Here is a 25,576-nt window from a genome sequence, read left to right on the forward strand (position 1 = left end):
CACCATCTCTTCGGTTATCTGGCCATCTGAAAAACGCTATGAAAAAATACTGTTATACAAAGAGAAATTACTGTGTTATAATTGGCGAAAAATGCGAGTGAAGATGTGCATGTTTTCATATTGACGTATACGTACGCACGTGACTGCGTAAGCGCACATGTGAGCATATGAGTAGGCATGCTTACGTGTTTACTATGAACTTTTAACCTTAATTTATATAAGTAGCGGAATTATAACACAGTAATTTCCCTTTGTATAAACAGTCTTTTTTCATAGCGTTTTTCAGATGGCCAGATAACCGAAGAGATGGCGTTGTGGATTTCCACTTCGGCATCCGAAACTCAGTGTTTTATCTTGGCTATTGAATAATTGTTACATATTATTTTACAGATATCATCATCATCATCATCATCGTTTAACGTCTGCTTTCCATGCTAGCATGGGTTGGACGGTTCAACTGGGGTCTGGGAAGCCCGAAGGCTGCACCAGGCTAGTCAGATCTAGCGGTGTTTCTAAACCTGGATGCCCTTCCTAATGCCAACCACTCCGTGAGTGTAGTGCATGCTTTTTATGTGCCACCGACACAGGTGCCAGACGAGGCTGGCGAACGGCCATGCTCGGATGGTGCTTTTTACGTGCCACCGGCACTGGTACCACAAACTACAAATTCCATTGATGTTGATCGATTTCAATTTTGATTTGATTTTTTGATTCTTTGATTTTCACTTGCCTCAACAGGTCTTCACAAGTAGAGTTATGTGTCCCAAGAAGGAAGGTATGCACAGGTGGACTGACTACGTCCCAGGTAGGGGCCACGGGTTATGGCCTCACTTGTCCTGCCGGGTCTTCTCACGCACAGCATACTTCCAAAGGCCTCGGTCTCTGGTCATTTCCTCGGTGAGACCTAAAGAGCGAAGGTCGTGCTTCACCACCTTGTCCCAGGTTTTCCTGGGTCTACCTCTTCCACAGGTTCCCTCAACCGCTAGGGTGTGGCACTTTTTCACACACCTATCTTCATCCATTCTTACCACGTGTCCATACCAGCATAAACGTCTCTCTTGCACACCACATCTGATGCTTCTTAGGTCCAACTTTTCTCTCAAGGCACTTACACTCTGTCAGGTATGAACACTGACATTACACATCCATCGGAGCATACTGGCTTCATTTCTTGCAAGCTTACACATATCCTCAGCAGTCACGGCCCATGTTTCATTACCATGTAGCATGGCTGTTCATACACATGCGTCATACAGTCTGCCTTTTACTATGAGCGAGAGGCTTTTTGTCACCAGCAGATGTAAGAGCTCTCTGAACATTGCACAGGCTATTCTTACTCTAGCAGTTACACTTTCGGCACACCCGCCCCCGCTACTGACTTGATCACCTAGGTAACGGAAGCTATCAACTATTTCTAGTTTTTCTCCCTGGAATGTGGCAGAAGATGGTCTCTGTGCATTTTCAGTGTTTATTGCACCAGAGCATCTGCCACATACAAAAACTATATTCCTAGTTAGTCTTCTTTTGACATTGCTGCACCTCTTATGTGTCCATAGCTTACACTTGGTGCATCTTATAGAGTTCCTACCTACGCCTTTTCTACAGAAGGCGTTTGAGATTTGTCTACCTTCCTACTTATTAGGACTTTGGTTTTAGCTAGGTTGATTTTAAGGCCCATTGATTCTAATCCTTGCTTCCACGTCTGAAACTTCTCCTCCAGTTCTGATAGTGATTCAGCAATTAGGGCAAGGTCATCAGCATAGAGGAGCTCCCAGGGGCATCCTGTCTTGAATTCCTCCGTTGTTGCCTGGAGGACTATGATAAATAGGAGGGGGCTGAGGACTGAGCCTTGGTGGACCCCAACCTCCACCCAGAATTCTTCAATGTACTCGTTGCCAACCCTCACCTTACTAACAGCGTCCCTGTACATGGCACGCACAGCTCTCACTAACCATTCATCTATCCCTAGTTTCCTCATTGACCACCAGATAAGGGAACGGGGGACACTGTCAAAGGCTTTCTCCAAGTCAACGAAAGTCAGGTACAGAGTTTTTTCTTTGGCTAGGTATTTCTCCTGCAGCTGTCTCACCAGAAATATGGCATCGGTGGTGCTTTTCCCTGGCACGAAACCAAACTGCATCTCGTCCAGGTTGACTCTCTCCCTAATCAGTTGGGTTCCCTTTCCGTAACCTTCATTACCTGATCCAACAGCTTAATACCTCTGTAATTACTTGTATCTAGGGCGTCACCTTTACCTTTGTAGCAGTTGACTATTATGCTGCTACACCAGTCATTGGGTATGACTCCTTCGTGTATCACCTGTATGTATCATCATCATCATCATCATCGTTTAACGTCCGTTTCCGCGCTAGCACGCGTTGGATGGATAATATATATTTATATACATACTAGCATTAAAGACCCGTCATTGCCGGGTCATAGTGCTAGTGCATGTATATATGTGTATATATATGTGTACATATTACATGTACATCTATATATATACATCTACACATAAAATACAAAATACAAAGTTATATCTTGATATCGCTAGTGATAACAATACTCAAAATATATAACAGACTGGAATTGTTAGCCCATCTCTTGTAATTTCGATCAATTGTATCTTGTCCTCCCTCTTGTATAGAAGTGTGGCTACAATTCAGCCTACCTTTAAAATAAAATATTTCCACTTTGCAAGGTTCGAGTTGAGTACTCCCTTGCATGCTCCGTTGACTCGAACCTTGCTTCTATTGTGGCAAATTTACTGCCTCTGATTAGATATCTTTCATAGTCGCACCAAGACACTTTTCGATGGTGCTTTCCTCCAGGTGTTCAAATCTTTTTTTTTCTCTACATTGTATACTTTATAGACAATAGTCTTTTCTTTAATTTAATTTTTTATTTCGTTTGGTGGTGTTATCCTAGATTCACCGTCTTTGTCGGTGATCAATCCGAAATAGGTTTGTATTTCTTCCATTTTAATTTTAATGAGTTCGCCGTCCGCCGACGGCCGCAGCGAAATTCATTTTTGGACTTTCTTCTATTGAAGACATTTTAACAAAAATGCTTCTGTGTAAATGGTGAAAATATTGTCAATTTCCCCAAACAGGGACACAATTCAATTTTTAAACAATAACCAAAGCTCCTTCTCCCAAAGGGGGAGGGTTACGGTTTACAATTATTTAACAAATGCAGCACAACAACGCTTTCCTTACGAGGAACCAACAAACGTGATAAGAATAGTTAAACAGAAATAATAATAACAACAAAAAAGCAGTACTCTGTTGAAGCTATAGGCCTTTATGGATCAGAAATAAACCAACAGCGGTACTCAGTAGAAGCATCTTTCGTACAGCCAAACTTCATAGAGATACTTAATGCTAGCTAATTAGCAAATAATCTAATATAAAAGCCGTGCACACCTCCATCTGGACTATTCCATTTCTGCACTTAAATTTTATTTTTTATTTATTCCCATTCATGTGAAACCATTGATTCAAGTTCAAGTCATTGATGCAATGTTACGATTTAATTATTATATCATACTTTAGTTTGATTTTAATTATTAATTACTACATATAATTCAGTTGTTATTATTATCTCTAATTTTTATTGTTAAAGTGAAAGTATCTGACATAAAATAGAGAAATGTTTTTGTTTCACTTTTAACACGTAATACTGAAATAGGCAAGCGGTTGAACATTTTTTTTGCCCATGAAACTACATGGACCCTAAGTAAGGCATGTGTAAAATTTGAATGAAATTGGTTGTGTAGTTCTCAAGTTTTAGGGAAACACACAGACAGACAGACACACATTCTCAGTTTTATATATATAGATATATATATATATATTTATATATATATATACATATATATATATATATATATTATATATAATGTGTATACATTTATACTACTTATATATATATATATATTATATATATATATATATATATATTATATATATATATATATAATATATATATATATATATATATATATTATTTATATATATGTACATATATATATGTGTGTGTATATATGTATATTATATAATTTCTATGTACATATATAATATATATAGGGAGATCTCAGTAAAACCACAGCACTTTACTGAGATCTCCCTTTTAGTAGAAAGAATAGCTATAACTCTTTGACTGCTATTTCTAAATTCGGTGTGTGGTGAGGCAAATCGCTGCTAAACCCTTAATTACTTAGTATTACTTAAACTTTCCTCGAATGAGGCTTTTACATGCCGAAATCTACTTGGTGAAATTAATGATTATTCCAAATTAATTAATTTCACCCTATATTATTACTGATATATTTATATATATGTGTACTCTTTTACTCTTTTACATGTTTCAGTCATTTGACTGCGGTCATGCTGGAGCACCGCCTTTAGTCGAGCAAATCGACCCCGGGACTTATTCTTTGTAAGCCCAGTACTTATTGTATTGGTCTCTTTTGCCGAACCGCTAAGTGACGGGGACGTAAACACACCAGCATCGGTTGTCAAGCAATGCTAGGGGGACAAACACATACACACAAGCACACACACATACACACAGTTATATATATATACATATATACGACAGGCTTCTTTCAGTTTCCGTCTACCAAATCCACTCACAAGGCATTGGTCGGCCCGGGGCTATAGCAGAAGACACTTGCCCAAGATGCCACGCAGTGGGACTGAACCCGGAACCATGTGGTTGGTTAGCAAGCTACTTACCACACAGCCACTGCTGCGCCTGTGTGTGTGTGTATATATATATATAATATATATATATATATATATATATATGTACATATGTATATATATATACTCTTTTACTTGTTTCAGTCATTTTACTGTGGCCATGCTGGAGCACTGCCTTTAATCGAGCAACTTCTTTGTAAGCCCAGTACTTATTCTATCGGTCTCTTTGCCGAACCACTAAGTGACAGGGGCATAAACACACCAGCATCGGTTGTCAAGCAATGCTAGGGGGACAAACACAGACGCACAAACATATATATATATACATATATACGACGGGCTTCTTTCAGTTTCCGTCTACCAAATCCACTCACAAGGCTTTGGTCGGCCTGAGGCTATAGTAGAAGACACTTGCCCAAGGTGCCACGCAGTGGGACTGAACCCGGAACCATGTGGTTGGTAAACAAGCTACTTACCACACAGCCACTCATATATATATTATATATATATGTACATATATATATTTGTATATATATATACTTATATATATATGTATATTCATATATTTATATATATATATATATGTATATGACCACCTGTATATCGTTGCTGATTTTTTTCCTCTGTCTTCCCTTCCTTGGATCTTTCCTTTTCCTATGTTTCTGACGAAGAGCTCCACACGAAACGTTAAATCCTCCTTCTTTCTTTCCTTTCCTGAGCGTCCAATAACACTATACTTGTTCCACATCCTCGTGTTGTTGTGTTTCCTCTTTGTGTTTTCATGTTTGGATTAACTATATATATATATATATATATATTATTATTATTATTATTATTATAATATTTCGGAATGGTCATTTTGCAAGTTTAGCCAATAAAAACACACGCACTAATTTTATTGGCTAAACTGGCAAAATGACCATTCTGAAATATAATAATATCTGTTCCAACACACGACTTCACATAAAAAATCTTGCACAACAAATATATATATATATATATATATCATCATCATCATCATCGTCATTTAGCGTCCGTTTTCCATGCTAGCATGGGTTGGACGGTTCTACTGGGGTCTGTGAAGCCAGAAGGCTTCATCAGGCCCAGTCAAATCTGCAGTGTTTCTACGGCTGGATGCCCTTCCTAACGCCAACCACTCCGTGAGTGTAGTGGGTGCTTTTTACGTGCCACCCGCACAGGTGCCAGACAGAGCTGGCAAACGGCCACGAACAGATGGTGCTTTTTATGTGCCACCGGCACGAGGGCCAGGCGAGGCTGGCAACGGACATGAAACGGGGCGGTGCTGGCAACGGTCGCGAAACGGAAGGTTCTCTTACATGCCACCGGCACTGGTAACACATCTGCAATTTCCATTGATCGATTTCCATTCTGATATATATATGTATGTATATTTCGATGATGATGATGATATATATATGTATGTATATTTCATATATATATATATTATATATATGTATGTATATTTCATATATATATATATATATATATATATATATATATAGTATGTATGTATATTTCATATATATATATATATAATATATATATATATATATGTATGTATATGATATATATATATATATATAATATATATATATATATATATATAGATTAGAATAGTGCTTCATAATAGATTAGCAACCATTATATCGGCCTATGCCCCTCAGCCAGGGCTACCCGATGGACAGAAAGACAGTTTCTATGACACCCTACTGCAGACCACCTCATTGACGAACGACAGGGACCTTCTCTTTGTGGCTGGTGATTTCAATGGGCATGTTGGACGACATGCTGGGGGCTTCCATGGCGTGCATGGAGGCTACGGTTATGGTTCCCGCAACGAGGAGGGAACCAGGCTGCTGGAGTTCTGCGATGCGAATAGTCTTATGATCTGCAACACTAACTTCAGGAAACCAACACGCCACCTGGTCACCTACCGATCGGGCCAGCATACTAGCCAAATCGACTACATCCTCGCCAGAAAAAGGGAAAGATGGCTGCTTATAAATGCCAAAACCTTCCCAGGCGAAGAATGCACCCCACAACATAGACTGGTAGTTAGTGACTTTAGGATCAGGACTAAGAGGGCGACTAGAAGACGACCAACATGGAGAAGAAGGTCTGGAAGCTTAAAGACCCTGCGAATGGACAGAGATTTAGAGATATGTTACTTGAAGCCTTTGACGAAGTGGAAGGGGGTATAGCTACACATGGGGTAGAAGACAACTGGACGTTTCTGAGGGACAACCTGCTGAAAGCCGCTGACCAGATCTGTGGCTGGTGCAAAGTCCCCTTAAGACCCAAAATAACATGGTGGTGGAACAATATTGTTGATAGGGCTATTAGACAAAAGAAACAGGCTTGGAAGGCCTGGAAGAACGGTGGTAGCAGGGAAGTGTATCAGACTGCCAGAAGGGAAGCTAGGAGACAGGTCTATCTAGCCAGAGGGGAAGCAGATAAAAGAAAATTTGCCAATGTCCTGCGCCGTGAGGATGAAAGACTTGAGGTATTTCGTGTTGCAAGACAGTGTGTGAGAGAGAATCGAGATGTGGTAGGAGAGAAATGTGTTCGCATGGAGGATGGTTCACTTGCGCTAAATGAGGATGCAAAGAGAGAAGCTTGGAGACGCCACTATGAAAGGTTGCTGAATGAGGAAAATGAATGGAATAAAGAGAGTCTGCCGAATGTTGACCCAACAGAGGGACCAGCTATCCGAGTTGATAGTTCCGTGGTAGCTAAGGCAATTAGAAGCATGAAGACAGGGAAAGCCCCAGGCCCATCAGGAATTACTGCAGAGATGCTCAAAATATCTGGTAGTGTCGGCTATAGCATAGTCACCCGTATAGTTAACCAGGTGTTACACGAAGGAGTCATACCCAATGACTGGTGTAGCAGCATAATAGTCAACTGCTACAAAGGTAAGGCGATGCCCTAGATACAAATAACTACAGGGGCATCAAGCTGTTGGATCAGGTAATGAAGGTTACGGAGAGGGTTATAGCCCAGTTAATTAGAGAGAGAGTTAGCTTAGATGATATGCAGTTTGGGTTCGTGCCAGGGAAAAGTACTACTGATGCTATATTCCTGGTAAGACAGCTGCAGGAGAAATACCTAGCCAAAGTAAGCCCTTGTACCTGGCTCTTGTTGACTTAGAGAAAGCCTTTGACAGGGTCCCCCGATCCCTTATCTGGTGGTCAATGAGGAAACTAGGGATAGATGAATGGTTAGTGAGAGCTGTGCAAGCCATGTACAGAGACGCAGCTAGTCAGGTGAGGGTTGGCAACGAGTACAGTGAAGAATTCCGGGTAGAGGTTGGGGTCCACCAAGGTTCAGTCCTCAGCCCCCTCCTATTTATCATAGTCCTCCAGGCAATAACGGAAGAATTTAAGACAGGATGCCCCTGGGAGCTCCTATATGCTGATGACCTTGCTCTAATTGCTGAGTCACTATCAGAACTGGAGGAGAAGTTTCAGGTGTGGAAACAAGGATTAGAATCGAAGGGCCTTAGAATCAACCTAGCCAAAACCAAAGTCCTAATAAGTAGGAAGGTGGACCAACCACAAACGACTTCAGGTAGATGGCCCTGCTCGATCTGTAAAAAAGGTGTAGGTAGATCTCTATAAGGTGCACCAAGTGTAAGCTATGGACACATAAGAGGTGCAGCAATGTCAAAGGAAGGCTAACTAAGAAAATAGTTTTTGTCTGTGGCAGATGCTCAGGAGAAATGAACACTGGAAATGTGCAGAGACCAACTTCTACCACGTTCCAGGGAGACAAACTAGAAGTAGTTGATAGCTTCCGCTACCTAGGAGACCAAGTCAGTAGCGGGGGTGGGTGTGCTGAAAGTGTAACTGCTAGAGTAAGAATAGCCTGGGCAAAGTTTAGAGAGCTCTTACCCCTGCTGGTGACAAAAGGCCTCTCGCTAAGAGTAAAAGGCAGACTATATGATGCGTGTGTACGTACAGCCATGCTACATGGTAGTGAAACATGGGCCGTGACAGCTGAGGATATGCGTAAGCTTGCAAGAAATGAAGCCAGTATGCTCCGATGGATGTGTAATGTCAGTGTTCATAATCGTCAGAGTGTAAGTACTTTGAGAGAAAAGTTGAACCTAAGAAGTGTCAGTTGTGGTGTGCAAGAGAGACGGCTGCGCTGGTATGGTCATGTGACGAGAATGGATGAAGATAGTTGTGTGCAAAAGTGCTACACCCTAGCAGTTGAGGGAACCTGTGGAAGAGGTAGACCCAGGAAAACCTGGGACGAGGTGGTGAAGCACGACCTTCGAACTTTAGGTCTCACCAAGGAAATGACTGAAGACCGAGTCCTATGGAAGTGTGCTGTGCATGAGAGGACCCGGCAGGACTAGTCAGGCCATATCCCGTGGCCCCTACCTGGGATGTAGTCGATCCACCTGTGCATACCTTCCTTGTGACACTTGTGAAGACCTGCTGAGGCAAGTGAAAATCAATCAAAATAGATGAACATCAATGGAATTTGTATCTTGTGGTACCAGTGCCTATGGCACACAAGAAAACCATCCGAACGTGGCCGTAGCCAGTACCGCATCGACTGGCCTCCGTGCTGTGGGAACATGGTGGCACATAAAAACACCATCCGAAGACCCGGCAAGACTAGTCAGGTCATAACCCGTGGGCCCTACCTGGGACGTAGTCAGTCCACCTGTACATACCTTCCTTCTTGTGACACTTGTGAAGACCTGCTGAGGCAAGTGAAAATCAATCAAATCAAAACAAATCAAAATAGATGAACATCAATGGAATTTGTATCCTTGTGGTACCAGTGCCGGTGGCACACAAGAATCCATCCGAACGTGGCCGTAGTCAGTACCGCTTGTGGTACCAGTGCCGGTGGCACACGAGAATCCATCCGAACGTGGCCGTAGTCAGTACCGCATCACTGGCCATCGTGCTGTGGGCACATAACAAACACCATCCGGTCGTGGCCGGTACCAGTGCCGGTGGCACACAAGAATCCATCCGAACATGGCCGTAGTCAGTACCGCATCACTGGCCATCGTGCTGTGGGCACATAACAAACACCATCCGGTCGTGGCCGTTCGCCAGCCTCATCTAGCACCTGTGTCGGTGGCACATAAAAAACACCTTCCGAAGACCCGGCAAGACTAGTCAGGCCATAAACCATGGCCCCTACCTGGGACGTAGTCAGTCCACCTGTGCATACCTTCCTCCTTGTGATACTTGTGAAGGCCTGTTGAGGCAAGTGAAAATCAAAATCAAATCAAAACAAATCAAAATAGATGAACATCAATGGAATTTGTATCTTTGTGGTACCAGTGCCGTGGCACACAAGAGAAAACCATCCGAAAGTGGCCGTAGCCAGTACTGCATCGACTGGCCTCCGTGCTGTGGGCACATGACAACACCATCCGATCGTGGCCGTTCGCCAGCCTCATCTAGCACCTGTGTCGGTGGCACATAAAAAACACCATCCGAAGACCCGGCAAGACTAGTCAGGCCATAACCCATGGCCCCTACCTGGGACGTAGTCAGTCCACCTGTGCATGCCTTCCTTCTTGTGACACTTGTGAAGACCTGTTGAGGCAAGTGAAAATCAAAACAAATCAAAATAGATGAACATCAATGGAATCTGTATCTTTGTGGTACCAGTGCCGGTGGCACACACTTTGTGGTACCAGTGCCGGTGGCACACAAGAGAACCATCCGAACGTGGCCGTAGCCAGTTCCGCATTGACCGGCCTCCGTGCTGTGGGCACGTAACAAACACCATCCGATCATGGCCGTTCGCCAGCTCATCTGGCACCTGTGTCGGTGGCACATTAAAAACACCTTCCGAAGACCCGGCAAGACTAGTCAGTCCACCTGTGCATACCTTCCTTCTTGTGACACTTGTGAAGACCGGTTGAGGCAAGTGAAAATCAAATCAAATCAAAATAGACAAAATAGATGAACATCAATGGAATTTGTATCTTGTGGTACCAGTGCCTGTGGCACACAAGAAATCCATCAGTGCTGTAGTCAGTGCGGTGGGCACATGACAAACACCATCCGATCGTGGCCGTTCGCCAGCCTCATCTAGCACCTGTGTCGGTGGCACATAAAAAACACCATCCGAAGACCCGGCAAGACTAGTCAGGCCATAACCCATGGCCCCTACCTGGGACGTAGTCAGTCCACCTGTGTGCATACCTTCCTTCTTGTGACACTTGTGAAGACCTGCTGAGGCAAGTGAAAATCAAAACAAATCAAAATAGATGAACATCAATGGAATCTGTATCTTTGTGGTACCAGTGCCGGTGGCACGGGGCACATAAGAAAACGTGGCACCATAAGGAAAAGTGGCCGTAGCCAGTACCGCATCGACTGGCCTCCGTGCTGGGCACGTAACAAGCACCATCCGATTGTGGCCGTTTGCCAGCCTCATCTGGCACCTGTGTCGGTGGCACATAAAAAACACCATCCGAGCGTGGCGTCTGCCAGCCTCATCTGGCACCTGTGTCGGTGGCACATAAAAAACACCATCCGAGCGTGGCCGTCTGCCAGCCTCGTCTGGCACCTGTGTTGGTGGCACATAAAAAACACCATCCGAGCGTGGCCGTCTGCCAGCCTCGTCTGGCACCTGTGTCGGTGGCACATAAAAAACACCATCCGAGCGTGGCCGTTTGCCAGCCTCGTCTGGCACCTGTGTGGTGGCACATAAAATCACCCACTACACTCTCGGAGTGGTTGGCGTTAGGAAGGGCATCCAGCTGTAGAAACACTGCCAGATCTGACTGGACTGGTGCAGCTTTCGGGCTCCCCAGACCCCAGTTGAACCGTCCAACCCATGCTAGCATGGAAAGCGGACGTTAAATGATGATGATGATGATGATGATATATATGTATGTATATTATATATATATATATATATATATATATATATATGTATGTATATTATATATATATATATATATATGTATGATATTATATATATATATATATATATATATATATATATATGTATGTATATTATATATATATATATATATGTATGTATATTTTATATATATATATATGTATTTTATATATATATATATATGTATATATATATGAAATATACATATATATGTATATATATGAAATATACATATATATGTATATATATGAAATATACATATATATGTATATATGAAATATACATATATATGTATATATATGAAATAACTATATATGTATATATATAAAAATATACATATATATATATATGTATGTTTTATATATATACATATATATGTATATTTTATATATATATACATATATATATGAATATATAAATGGAGTTTAATGCAGGTGTAAATCAAAATTTTTACTTTCGACACGTTTCGAAAATTCCACTGATACTATTTAAAAGAATAAATGGTATAAACAATGCAATCTTCTCTTCAGGAAAGTGAAGAAGACGAAACTCGTCAATAAGACATTTTAGCAAAAAATGATAGATTTGTATAGTGATTAACTGAACGCTTATGAAGGAGACAGTATAAGCACGTTTAGTCTTTCCGAAGGATTTGGGTAGAAAGGTAGATTCTCTTTTGTCACGTGTCAGCGACGAGAGAATATTCATGAATACGTCACTAACCAAAATAAGTGGATCTATTGTTTAGGAAAATACTATTTACTTGTTTAAGAGTTGTACTGGATAAATTGCAAAAATAACTCTAACAGTTCAAATACTAAGAAATAAGCATATTCAGTTTGATTTATACCAAACGATTTAGGAAAATGAATGGATTATTGCCCTTTGCTGTTAAAATGAAATATATTAGATATATATATATAAGGATCACTTCCAGGGCCCCTATTATCAATTTTTTCAACGATCTGAGTATTCTTGAGGTTTCCAGACATAAGTTCTACTCACGTGTCAAGTTTCATCAAAATCGATAAAACGATGTAGGAGGAGTTAGCTAACAACTCCACAAACAAACACACAGACAGAATTTCCCACGTATGTAGTAGATATATTTATTTATATATCTATGCATTTATCTTTATATCTATCTGTATATGTGTGTGTGTGTGTGAGAGAGAGAGAGAGAGATCTGCAGAAGACTGACTGGGAGGAAGTAGGTTAAAGAGGTGTTCAACACTTGAAAAGGCACATATTCTGCATGAAGAACTTAAGTGTGCTGCCCAAAAGCATACTGCTGGTGTAGTGAATGGGGAAAGCTTGGTCTGCAATGTTTGCAGTCGTGTATGCTTGTCAAGAGCAGGGCTCATTAGCCACCAACGGAGCCGCAAATGCAAAATATATGTTAGGCCTATATATATATATATTTATACATATATACATATTTATACACACACACGGAGTGGTTGGCGTTAGGAAGGGCATCCAGCTGTAGAAACATTGCCAAATTAGACTGGAGCCTGGTGCAGCCTTCTGGCTTCCCAGAACCCCGGTCGAACCGTCCAACCCATGCTAGCATGGAGAACGGACGTTAAACGACGATGATGATGATGATGATACATATATATATATATTTATATTTATATATATTTATATAAGACAGGGAAAACTCCCCGGCCAATCAGGAATCACTGCAGAGATGCTCAAAATATCTGTCAGTGTCGGCTATAGCCTAGTCACCCATATAGTTAACCAGGTGATACACAAAGGAGTTGTACCCAATGACTGGTGTAGCAGCACTATAGTCAACTGCTACAAAGGTAAAGGTGACGCTTTATATACAAATAATTACAGAGGTATCAAGTTGTTGGATCAGGTAATGAAGGTCACAGAGAGGGTCATAGCCCAACTAATTAGGGAGAGAGTCAGTTTAGATGAAATGCAGTTTGGGTTTGTGCCAGGGAAAAGCACCACTGATGCCATATTTCTGGTAGGCAGCTGCAGGAGAAATACCTAGCCAAAGATAAACCTATGTACCTGGCTTTTGTTGACAAGGAGAAAGCCTTCGACAGGGTCCCCCGATCCCTTATCTGGTGGTCAATGAGGAAACTAGGGATAGATGAATGGTCAGTGAGAGCTGTGCAAGCCATGTACAGGGACGCTGTCATTAAGGTGAGGGTTGGCAACGAGTACACTAAAGAATTCAGGGTAGAGGTAGGTCCACAAAGAATTCAGGGTAGAGGGGTCCACAAAGATTCAGTCTTCAGCCCTCTCCTATTTATCTTATTGTCCTCCAGGCAATAATGGAGGAATTCAAGACAGGATGCCCCTGGGAGCTCCTCTATGCTGATGACCTTGCTCTAATTGCTGAGTCACTATCAGAACTCGAGGAGAAGTTTCAGGTGTGGAAACAAGGATTAGAATCGAAGGGCCTTAGAGTCAACCTAGCTAAAACCAAAGTCCTAATAAGTAGGAAGGCAGGCAAACCTCAAATCCATTCAGGTAGATGGCCCTGCTCGATATGTAGAAAAGGCGTAGGTAGAAACTCTAAAGCTAAGTTTAGAATCGAAAGGCCTTAGAGTCAATGTTACAAAGACTAAAGTTCTAGTAAGTAGGAAGGTGAACACATCATACACCCCTTCAGGTAGGTGGCCCTGCTCAATCTGTACAAAAGGTGTAGGTAGAAACTCCATAAGATGTATCCAGTGTAAACTATGGACACATAAGAGGTGCAGCAATATCAAAGGAAGGCTAACTGGGAAGATAGAAAAACTAGAAGTAATTGATAGCTTCTGTTACCTAGGTGACCAAGTCAGTAGCAGGGGAGGGTGTGCTGAAAGTGTAGCTGCTAGAATAAGAATACCCTGGGAAAAGTTCAGAGAGCTCTTACCTCTGCTGGTGACAAAAGGCCTCTCGCTCAGAGTAAAAGGTAGACTGTATGACACATGTGTATGAACAGCTATGCTACATGGCAGTGAAACATGGGCCGTGACTGCTGAGGACATGCGTAAGCTCACAAGGAATGAAGCCAGTATGCTCTACTGGATGTGTAATGTCAGCGTGCATACTCAACAGAGTGTAAGTACCTTGAGAGAAAAGTTGTACCTAAGAAGCATCAGCTGTGGTGTGCAAGAGAGACGACTGGTTTTGCTCATATTCAAAGACAATAACAGTGGCAATACACAGCTACACAACACATATTTTCGTCCCCAAGCAGGACCGTAGCCTGACAAAATAAGTCTAGAATGTTAATGTATTTTGAAATCTTTTCCCAATCAGAATCGAACAGTTTTGGACCTTTATATTGCTTCTCTTCACCTGACATGCAGATTGTAATTGCTTCTCTGGCCTGCAGCAGACTCTGCAGCATTAGAAAAGTACTTTTCCATCCTGTTGGAACAACTTGCTGTAGCTTACGCAATGGTGAATCCCTACAGTTCTGCAATTGAATTGTGTGGGTAGGGCTATGTTTAAAATGTCCTATGATTTTTTCGATATTTAACAAACAATGTTTCTGTATCTGTGGCTTTAATTCCATGCAATATGCTCAACTGCAGGCTATGAGCCAAACACAGAACATGAGCAAAACCAGTTTGATTTATTGCTGAAACCAAATTTCATGCATTGTCCGTTACTAGAACCTGAATCTTCTTTGTTATATCCCAGTCTTCTACAAATTGTTTATATAACTCAGCATCGTTGTCAGAACAGTGACATTCAACAACATGCACACATTCAAGAATAACACTTATTAAATTCCAGTCATCAGCAATCCAGTGGCTGGTGATTCTGCTATAACTTTCATTACTTAGGGATGTCCAAAAATAAATGTTAGCACAGTTGCCTTTGAATTTTTCACTGCTTCTTTAACACTTTCTCTTTTGCTGTTAGAAATATCAGCCAACATTTTATCAGTAGCACACCAGCAAGGCAGTTTATATTTTATATTTTGAAGCACTATACACAATACTTGCTGACGACCATCATCTTCTACTATCGATATTGGTCTACCACTATTAGCTATCCAGCTTGCAAATGATATTTTAATGTCACGTTGTATGGTAGCACTCACCAGATGATCAGACCGGTGATAAAACTGACTCAAAGTAGTCTGTTTGGAGGTAGATGACACCACTTGGCGGTAGACTGACAGAAATGAAGCTGACTTTGCAAGCTGAGGTTTTGAATACTGTAGCGAGTGTTTGTTTTGAAGGTGGTAAGTAAACGATGTGTTAGATCCATGGTATGTGAATGATTTGTTGCAATGGATGCAATAAACGTTATCAACAGCTTTGATATTACCATCAGCCAACAATTTAAATCCAAAATGTTCATGTAATCGACCTGATCATAGGTTTATATTTCATAACTTCATTCTTCTCTACCACCATTTTACTTTTGTTACTATTGCTTCCCGACTTCCGGCACATTTATTAATGATGGGTAGAAAATTAAATTTGAAACCGATTAATAAAAATTTAATCATTAAAACAAAAATTTAATCATTCAAATAAATTAAAGATTAATCGATTATTTAATCTTTAAATTCTGCAACGCTAATATATATATATATCTATATACTAATAAAAGTGCAGTTCAATCTTGCTTGCTTGCAATGTTACACAGCCAAACTGGTACATAATAAGAAAGTACTATGAATTAAGTTACCCCTGAAATGTTAATATGAATGGAATAAAACAAGTTTCATGTAAATCGGAGCAGTAGTTATTGAGATATTTGGGGTTAGGTGGTATAAATGCCCAGAACGGTGCATAATGGGAAAATATTCTGAATATAACATCATCCTGAAAGGGAAGAGACTCTAACCTTTTGATTTAACACAGTGACTTGACAATGAAAAAATACGATTTGTTTCACTTTTGTAGAACACAATATATATATATGGATACACATACACAATGTAGATAGGGTTAAAATCCATGCCATGTCCTCTTGCAATGCACTCTTCTACCTACAGTCATGCCTGTGCTAATACTGTTTCTGTGTTAGCTTACTGCATTCACTTAACAGATGGTTAATACTTTTGTCTCACTTCCCTACAGACTCTGCGTTTGCTCTCTGACTGAGTTTTACCTATAATCAAATAATGCCTGAGTAAGGAACATTTCTTGTGAATTTAACATTTTCATATGTGGAACTCCTGACATCCTCTTGATGCAACAGATTGACTTTGATTAGCAAAAATCTTTATGTTTATATGCAAAGGAATCCTAAATTTTACAACTGATCATTTGTGAACTGTGTAGTGAGGAGACAAATGCTAGATTTCGGTTAGCTTTGCCCATAACTGTTTCTGTTTATTGTCAGTGAACTTTGGTCTGAGAGGGAATTGATACTGTCTTATTGTGAAGTGATCATCTGTATCAGATGGTTGCAGGTTTATACAGGGAACCAGTAAAATATGTCCTGCATCAAAATCAGTAAGTTTACCTTATTTTATGAAAGTTATGGTAGCAGTTTCATTGAAAGTGGCTGTGAGAAATGAAACAATAAAGAAAGGAACTGAGGTAGATAATGTCTGCAAATCTGGGTTATTTGTGTGTTGAGGAGGAAGAAAGAAGGGAAAAGGAAGAAAGGAAAGGAAGAATGAGATATATATATATATATATATATATAGTTATGGCTATTCTTTCTACTTAAAAGGGAGATCCCAGTAAAACCACAGCACTTAAAAGGCAAACAACGCAGGCAAAAGAGAAAGAAATGACGACAATCATTCTATATTAAGTCACCTACGGACGTACGTTTCGAAATTAAGTCATAGGAAAGCATAAAAATTAAATAATTATGTCTTACCCAACTATTTTTCTCTTCAGCGTAGGACTCTTCAATCATAAATAATTGCGTCTCAATTATTAATAATTGTGTATTAAATTTGGAGGCACTAGAAGGGTGAATGAAAGTATGTCACCATCCTCCTCCCTGAATTTGGTGGTACTGGTAATGGCTTACGCTCGCTCTGATACCATGAGTTGAGGTGATGTCTTCTAGTGCCTCCAAATTTAATACACAATTATTAATAATTGAGACGCAATTATTTATGATTGAAGAGTTTTATGCTGAAGAGAAAAATAGTTGGGTAAGACATAATTATTGTCGTCATTTCTTTCTCTTTTGCCTGCGTTGTTTGCCTTTTAAGTGCTGTGGTTTTACTGGGATCTCCCTTTTAAGTAGAAAGAATAGCCATAACTCTTTGACTGCTATTTCTAAATTCGCTGTGTGGTGAGGCAAATCGTTGCTAAACCCTTAATTACTTAGTATTACTTAAACCTTCCTTGAATGGGGCTTTTACATGCCGAAATCTACTTGGTGAAATTAATGATTATTCCAAATTAATTAATTTCACCCTATATTATTATTGATAATTATATATATATATATATATATATATATATATATATATATATATATATATATATATATATATATAATATATATATATATATATAGAGAGAGAGAGAGAGAGAGAGAAGGGAACAGAAAAAGAAAAAAGTTAAAGAAAGTGAGAGAAGTAAGCAGTGAAAGAGTCAATAAAAGAGAGAAGGAAGGAGGCAAGAAAGAGAAAGATAGTGAAAGAAAGAAAGGTATGTGTGTGTGAGAGAGAGAGAGAGAAGGATGGAAGGAAGTAAAAAAGAGTGGAAGAGAAAAAATAGAAGGATGGGAAAAAGAGTAAGAAATAAAAGGAGAAAGATAGGGAAAAAGAAAGTGATAGAGAATGGAAGAAAGAGGAAGAAAAAAGAGGGAAGAGATGAAAGAAAGAAAAGAAAAAAATAGACAGGTAGACATAGGTAGTTAATAGATTACTAGATAGATGACATGTATTTATAAAAAAGTAACAAGGAAAATGTGTTTGTTTTGTTGGATTCTTGATGTGAAATTGTGTTTTGAAACAAATGTTATTCCTGGAGATGGTCATCTGTTGCCAATAAACACATGTGCTATTTATTTGATCTTCACTAGCTTTATTGAGAAATTAAAACCATATGATGAGAGAGAAAGAGAGAGTGAAAGTGCCATTGTTATATGTCTGTATGCAGAGAGAGAGAGAGAAAGAGAGAGAGAGATGGAAGTTGTAAACTGAACAGAAAGTTGTGTGACAGATGACAGATGACAGATGACAGCTTTCACAATTATTATTCTATGGATTATTAATAATAATTGTTCCTTGCCAGCACCTTAATTATCATTACTGTTTCTGTCTATAACCAACATAATCATTACCAATATTGGCTTCAGATTTTGACACAAGGCCAGCAATTTTAAGGAAGGGGATAAGTTGATTGCATCCACCTCAGTACTCAGCTGGTACTTATTTTATCAACCCTGAAACAATGACAAGTAAAGTCAACCTTGGTGGCGTATGAACTCAGAATGTAAAGACAGACAAAATGCTGCTAACGATTCTGCTAATTTTCTGCCTTAATAATAATAATAATAATAATAATAATAATAATAATCTTTTCTACTAAAGGCACAAGGCCTGGAATTTGAGGGGAGAGGGACTGTCAATTACATCCACCCCAGTACATAACTGGTACTTATTTTATCAACCTTAAAAGGATGAAAAGCAAAGTTGACCCTGGCAGAATTTGAACCCAGAACATGAAGGCAGGCGAAATGCTTGGGGGAGGGGCTGTTAATTGCATTGATCTCAGTGCTCAGCTGGTTTGTATTTTATTGACCCCAAAAGGATGAAAGGCAAAGTCAACTTTGGCAGCATTTGAACTCAGAACATTTGATGGACAAAATGTCCATTTTTGCTTAGTGTTCTAACAATTCTGCCAGTACTACTGTTAGTAAATAAGGCTGCGAGCTGATGAAATTGTCAGCATCCTGGGAGAAATGCTCAGTGGCATTTTGCCCATCTTCACATTCTGAGTTCGAATTCCGCTGAGGTCGATTTTGCTTTTCACCCATTTGGGGTCAGTGAAATAGGTATCAGTTGAGATCTGGAGTTGATGTAATCGACCTTGCCCCGAAATTGCTGGCCTTATTCCAATATTTGAAATCAATATCATTATTAGTAATTACTGACAATTCTATTGATAAATGTCTGTACATATCTAGACAGAATGGAGTTATTTCCCTTGACCTATATTTTATAAAGCTCAGTAGAAATGCCTTAATGTATATTTTTTATTGAAGTACACTGTTAGAACATAGCACATCACTTATACCTTATGACTTTCTGCAGAAGTAAACGTGAATGTGCCCTTAAATAATACTTGGCATTTGATAGGGCTTTTGTCTCTCTGACCAGTCTTTGTTGCTTAATTTAAATAAAAGAATCACACATGCACGCACGCACGCACGCACACACACACACACACACACACACACACACACACCACACACACACACACACACATCATTATTCAAGAGTAAGTTCCTTTAACATTTTGGTACAGCTTAATACAACCATGAGCAAATGTACTAAGAAAAAAGTATATTTTTTGGAATAAACAGTTAATATTATTTCATTTTGTATAAGATTTAAAATGTTCACTGCCATATTCAATCCTCAATCAATGTCCTATTTTCGAGTGCTAAAATCAAATGTGTCAAATGTTTTGTGGTACAGTGCTTCATCTCTCCTTTGATACTTTTATTGTAAATGCTCAGAGTCTAGGATTGTTGTTTTGTAGACCTGATCACAAAGATAGCCCCAAAATAAGAAATTCGAAGGATTCAGATCAGGGCTTCATCATCATCACTGTCATCATCATCATCATTGTTGTTGTTGTCATCAATGTCTCCATCATCATCGTTGTCATCATCATCATTACCATCATTGTTGTCATCATCATCATTACTGTCATTGTCATCATCATCATGCCCACTTTTCCATGTTTCCATGGGTCAGATGGAGTTCATTGAGGGAGATTTTCTACAGCCACATTGGCCTTTCTGTTACCGACTTTCATCTATTTCCAAGTAAGGTAATATTTCCCCATGACCAGACATGTTTTTTCAAAAGTGAACGATGCTGCTTGTATGACAAAGACACTTCATTTACAACCATCATTCGATGGCAAGGCAAGAAAACACAAGCTACTCTTCTTTAAGTTTCTGTCTACCAAAATCCACTCACAAGACTTTGGTTGACACAGGGCTATAGCAGAAGACACTCACCCAAGGTTCCACAAGACTGTGTGGTTGGCAAGCAAACTTGTTAACCATGCAGCTACTCCTGTTTCTTAGTGATAACACGATTGATCCATTTCTAGGCCACAAACATCTTAGAAATTATATATTAGTGACAGAGGCAATATTATTACTGAGAGGTAATTAATATTACCTCTTTCACTAATATATATTTTCTAACATGTTCACTGGCTAATCATGATATCAGTGTCTGTTCTGACACTATTTTTCTATATAAAATTGCTGGTGTCGCTGCTGTCTGTTGTGGTTGAGTATCCATCATTGACAAGAGCAAGGAAGGTTGAAATCACGTGACTTGGTGGTCTCAGCATTGGAGATGGTGGGGAACACGTTTATCTCTTTGCTAGCTATATAAACAGAAGTGCATTTTGCACCAAGAGCTAATATGACAGTTTCTCCCATGGTACCTACTGTAATATAACGATAAACGTCGCCCTTTTCAAGCCTAGCCAGGCTCATGGGCCCAGTTTCCCAGTTTCTGTGGCGTATGTGTTCCTCCCAGCTGGACGGGACACCAGTCCATTGCAGCGTTACTCAAGAAACAGGAAGAGAGAGAGAGTGAGAGAAAGTTGTGGCGAAAGAGTACAACAGGGGTCGTCACCACCCCCTGCCAGAGCCTCGTGGAGGTTTTAGGTATTTTTGCTCAATAAACACACACAATACCCGGTCTGGGAATTGGAACTGCGATCCTCCGATTATGCGTTCGCTGCCTTAACCACTGGGCCATTGCGCCTCCATCTACTGTACTATAGTTTGTTCTGATAGAGCATCCACTTTTAAGTGGAGATAATTCTTAGAAATTGTGCTTTACGGTATTACTGTACATTTTGGTCCTAGTGTACTGGTTTATTTTCTTATAGAATATTCCCAAGAATGTTCTCATTTTCATACCTAATACCAAAACTTCTGAACCATTGACAAATGAGAACTCTTTATGATACTAAATGTTTTTACACCTTTCAGTAGATCTTTTAGAGAGAGAGAGAGAGAGAGAGAGAGAGAGAGAGAGAGAGGGAGAGCACTTTTGATATCTGCTACGTTGGACTATGTGGAGTTTTTTGAATAGTAATAACCACTCTTATGGCTTTGTTTCTCTAATGATTGTTTGGTCTTTCAGATATAAGTTGGGCTTTAACTGCAGCTTTAAATTGCTTAAAAGTTTTACAAATGGTAATCTCTGATTTATTTCTTGTTTGCATATTGTTATATTGTGCCATATCTAGAACAAAAATTCCTTATTTGATAATGCCATTTTTCTATTACACACACACACACATAAATATATACTGTCAATGGTCACAGTGAAATGACTGAAACAAGTAAAAGAATAAAAGAAAGAATTGCAAAAATAGTATTAACAAATATATAAAAATCAGATTGAAGAATAAAAAATAAAACTTTTATCATTTAAATAATGGTAAAGTGACTCCGGAATCCTTACATGTGCACATGTACACACACACATACACCCCCACACAATTATATATGTGCACCCATAAATAGAAGTCTCACATTGAAGCACCTAGTCTTACACACTTACGTACAAATGTGTACTTATTCATATATGCCACTATCCATATATGTGTATATATGCACACACACACACGTGCACACACACGTGCACACACATATACATACATTCACATATATGTGTTTGTGTATATATGCATATATATATTGATGCATACATCATCATTTAACATCTGTCTTCTATGTAATTCACTAGACCAAAAGTCCCCTTGACTGAATGTAATAGTAGAGGGGGAGGCAGCTCTGTGCTAAGTGTTGGGAGGTGGAAATATGACAGGGACACAGAAACAGGTTTGTTAGGCTCTGCATTATGTAAGGGGAAGTAACTGAGGTCAAAGCTGGAAAAGAATATAAAGATGGTGGCAATGAGGTGTGAGAGCAAACCCTTAAGGTCCAAGAAGGTGAATAGAAGATGAGAATTGGCGAGAGGGTAAATGTTGCAAAAGTGTAGGAAGAGAGTAAGAAATGGTTAGAGATGGGATAAGGAGTAAATGTAATGATAGGTGAACAAGAGTGGAGGGATGGTCACTGGCAAATGGTAAGAATGAGAAATGGATGTCAGTAGAAGTGGTATCTCTATATTTAAAATCCTTCATGCTTCTTTCTTTTCAGAATAACTAAGTATCTATCTGTACTGTTATCTATCTGTACACACTTTCTCACCATCCATGACCCTCTCTGATAAATTGTCTTGTAATCTCAAACATGTCATGCCTCTGACATTAGCAGAGCTTTTTACTTTTTGCTTCTCCCTTTGCTGAGTAACTTGTCACCAAGCTTCCTCTCTAGCTTTCTCATATGATTCTCTCCTCTCCTCGTTTTCCCAGTCTTTATAAGCCCTTCTCTCTGCTTTTATGGCTCAGCCTACTTCACTCTTCAACCATGATATTGTCCTCAGTCTGCCTGTAACTTTGCACCAACTGCAGATTTTGTATGTTTCCTTGAGTGTGTTGTCTCATAGGAAAATCCAGTTGTCCTCTATGTTTTACCTCCCCATCTCCTCCTTTATCTCATCAAATGCTCCAGCTAGTCCTCCTCTAAATCTCTGACTGTTCAGTAGATTGTTTTGCTTTCATATCTTCCTTTTCCAGATTAGTCTGTGTCTCTAAGTCATTCCCTTTCTAAGTCTGAAGCTACCAACCACTATCATATGTTGGAATGTGCATTCTTCATTTGGGAAGGGCTTTGCATTTATAACCATCTATTTATCCTGTTTTCTGATGAGAATGCAGAGAATGTAGTGAATTTGGCTTGTGAGCCTATGTGACTGATAGGTGATTTTTTTGAAGTTAGTGTTGTAGATCAAGTTCTTTATTCATAGAACTCCAAGAGCCTTGTTCCCTCCTCATTTCAAGAGCCTAAGCTGTAACCCCCATGTACTCCATGGAATCCATCAACGTGTTCCCCAACTTGTGTCTTCAAGTCACTTGTCACAAAAAGAAAACCATTGCCATTTGTCATTGAAGTGAAAAGATCCTGTAGAATCATTCTTTGTGTTCATCTGCCAGTCCAGATTATACTATCACAAATTCTGACCACTTTAATCACTTTATCTATTTCCCTGCCAGAAGAATGCCTATGCCAGCCATCCCATAACTATTGCCTGTTCAAAAGAGTTTATACCTTTGTTCTTTGCCCTTGAGGAGTTTGGCTGAGTCTCCCCACCATCATTCCTCTTGCACATAATACACATCTACATATCGCCAATCTAGCATTTCAATAATTTCATTGGATCTATCTTTTATTATGCCAATATTGATTGTAGCGGCTTTGATGATGTGGATTTCACAGGAAGAGTGATTGGTAGCTGGGGGAATATTTTCTGCACCTGAAAATAAGTTTTGTATGAATATTTATCTGTAGGTAGTAGGCTCTTGCACATGTCCAATTAGACAAATATTTACCACTCAATATATTACCATTTCCCTCAATTACTGAACCATTGGGGACGATCACCTTACCAGGAGGAAAGGAAGGAGAAAGAAGTAGAGGTGGATGATAAGAAGAGGGGGAGGTTCCCAGCTAGGCCTTAGCAAGCAGAAGGGAAAGGGTGCAAATAGCAATGGTGCATGTCTGTGTACATACACCACTATGTATTTCATATCTACATATGTAAGTATTACACACACACATTCACATGCACACACGCACACACGCACACACATGCACACGCACACACATACACATACATAGATAAGAATGTGAGATGGTAGAAGGGGACACACCCATCCATCATACTTATAAAAAGGAAAAAGGTGTGGTACAAAGTTGCTGGCTTGGTGGGTGGGAATTTTAGAGCAAATCATGTATGTCTCTAATAGAGGTGATAATGGTGGGTGGGGTGGCAGAAGCAGGTAAAAAGGTTCAGATAATGCAAACACAAATGCTACTTTCTCTCCATGATATTTGTAACAAGGTAAAATTATTATTACTCTCACTTTATAGTAATTTTAGTCATTTTATATATGAATAGTGAGCCAATCCAATATCGCAGAATATTGCAAGTCCAATATTGCAAATCCAATATTACATAATATTGTTTGTTAGTGATTGCGTTCGTGTGTGTCTGTGTGTGTGTATGTATGTATATGCAAGTAAACCAGGTAAATTCTGAGCTTCTCTTCTTTAATATATAATATATAATCACACTGTATGATAATTTTGCATTTCCTTCTTTCTTCCCAATCATTTATCAGTAAAACTATGCTTATTAGTAAAAGTATATGATACAATGTAATAATAATTCTAGCACATACTTCTTGTTATATATATTTCTTGTTAATATTAAATCTTTGGAAAATTTCCATTTTTCATTTAAATGTATATATACATAAATTATGTGATTTTAAGTAATAATTTTATTAGGGGAAAGAGCATAATCTGTCTGTATCTTTCCAGCTCCTCTCTCTCAACATCTCTCTTAGAGATTTATAGGATATATTCTTCTGGAAACTAACATTACCAGCACTGCCTGTTTATATTTTGAAGTATGATGTAGATTGTCTGCTGTTGTCTTGTACTTGTGTATGAAACTATCTCGTATTTGTGTATGTGTGTGTCATAGTTCAATTGTTTAAGGATCAGATGTGTGACACGTTCTGGATTGCAAGAGAGTGCATCAGAGAGAATCAAAATGTAGGTGAGAAGTGTGTAGAAATGGATAACAGTACATTTGTGCTCAGTGATTCTGAAAAGAAAGAAGTATGGAAGTGATACTATGAAAGGTTATTAAATGTAGAGAATGCATA

General features: G+C 39.4%; 1 protein-coding gene across 2 annotated transcripts in view; it reads left to right on the forward strand.

Annotated features, from left to right (window-relative positions):
- Positions 1–25,576, forward strand: part of LOC115213010 (TM2 domain-containing protein CG11103) — a 65,887-nt gene that overhangs the window by 21,629 nt on the left and 18,682 nt on the right. The window lies entirely within an intron of this gene.

Source organism: Octopus sinensis, linkage group LG6, assembly GCF_006345805.1.
Source record: "Octopus sinensis linkage group LG6, ASM634580v1, whole genome shotgun sequence".
Classification (NCBI taxonomy): Eukaryota; Metazoa; Mollusca; class Cephalopoda; order Octopoda; family Octopodidae; genus Octopus; species Octopus sinensis.